Raw genomic sequence first — 1,518 nt, 5'->3', positions numbered from 1 at the left:
ATCTATATAGAGGTAAGTAGAATAACAAAGCACATTAATAAATATAATAATCTATATAGAGTTAAATTTAGTTTTGGGGACTTTCAAGAAGTATTAACTCACCTGTTCACCTTGCAACTAATCAGTTCCCTTACAAAGTCAATTATATGTCTGTTAATTGATTAAGTGTGCCAATATGTTAATTGATTATGTGCCATATGTTAATTGATTAAGTGTGCCAATATGTTAATTGATTAAGTGTGCCAATATATTAATTGATTAAGTGTGCCAATATATTAATTGATTAAGTATGTCAATATTGCACCTAATCAATTCTCTTACAAAGTCATGGTTTGGATATTTTACCGTCAACATTATTTTCAGTGTTGATATTTGATATCATTTATAATGATACTGTTGTTAAGTTTGATTAATGTAGGCTTTTCAATTTTATTTGAAACTATTATTTTTAACTAATGTATAAGTAAGTATAAGTATATATACTCTTTTGATCCAGTGAGGGAAATTTGGTCTCTGCATTTATCCCAATCCGTGAATTAGTGAAACACACACAGTGAGGTGAAGCACACACACATCCCAACGCAGTGAGCTGCCTGCTACAGCGGCGCTTGGGGAGCAGTGAGGGGTTAGGTGCCTTGCTCAAGGGCACTTCAGACGTTCCTACTGGTCGGGGTTCGAACCGGCAACCCTCCGGTTACAAGTCCAGAGCGCTAACCAGTAGGCCACGGCTGCCCCAAATGTAGCGTTCATATAGGTCTACTGTCACTATGGACAAAATCATAAACATGACTAGTAATGATATGGAAATACACAAGGACACACAGTCTAAAGAGCCATTTGTTTAATTCTTATCCGTGTCAATACAAACACACAGTACAAATAGAACATGTTAGCATTGGCATACTCTACTGCTATCCTCCTGTGATTATTATAAACACAACCAGGATTAAAACACAACCATATTTCCCTTTTTACAAAAATTAACAAAATCTATAAAATCATAACCAAGGCTTTAAGATTAATTATAATCTGCCATGTTTGTCATATAACAGTCACTTCGTCATGGTGATTAGACATAGGCTGTATAATCTACAAAAAAAAATCCTTCAAACAAATAAGACAGAATTAAATAGTAGATTTGAGAGAAATGTTTTTAATTATGTTGTATTAAAGACTAGAGACAGTGATAGCATGACAGAAGAGTGACAGGTGTTCCCCAGTGATGGTGAAGTGGTTCAGCCCAATAGGCCTATAGGGGTTTCTAGAATAGCCAACTGGAGACTACGGTATTACTTAGACCATTGTGGTCTTACAAGGTCTTCTAATGTTTCTGATCCACCCCAGGTAACATACCCATATATGGCTATGCATTCTATAGGCCAACACAGTAATACAGCCATCCATTCTATAGAAGTAGAACCCCATCGCCATACAGCCATCACATTCTATAGAACCCCATCACCATACAGCCATATGGTTGTGGCCAGGTTCACCATGGAGGGATTGGAGCTATTTTAT

At 36.3% G+C, this 1,518-nt stretch overlaps 1 protein-coding gene across 7 annotated transcripts in view; it reads right to left on the bottom strand.

Annotated features, from left to right (window-relative positions):
- Positions 1–826: 826 nt before the first annotated feature.
- LOC143135875 (proline-rich protein 5-like) overlaps positions 827–1,518 on the bottom strand; it is a 42,448-nt gene continuing 41,756 nt past the window's right edge. For all 7 annotated transcript variants that reach the window (XM_076296209.1, XM_076296213.1, XM_076296210.1 and 4 more), the window contains one exon: positions 827–1,518. This exon is cut by the window's right edge and continues 1,633 nt beyond it. The gene's annotated coding sequence lies outside the window, so the exon portion shown is untranslated.

This window comes from Alosa pseudoharengus, unplaced genomic scaffold, assembly GCF_046254945.1.
Source record: "Alosa pseudoharengus isolate Yale_2024_CS ecotype anadromous, Long Island Sound unplaced genomic scaffold, YU_APseudo_1.1 YU_APseudo_1.1_scf_20, whole genome shotgun sequence".
Lineage (NCBI taxonomy): Eukaryota > Metazoa > Chordata > Actinopteri > Clupeiformes > Clupeidae > Alosa > Alosa pseudoharengus.
The sequence above is the reverse complement of the archived record's forward strand: the minus strand, read 5'-3'. Positions and strand labels throughout refer to the sequence as shown.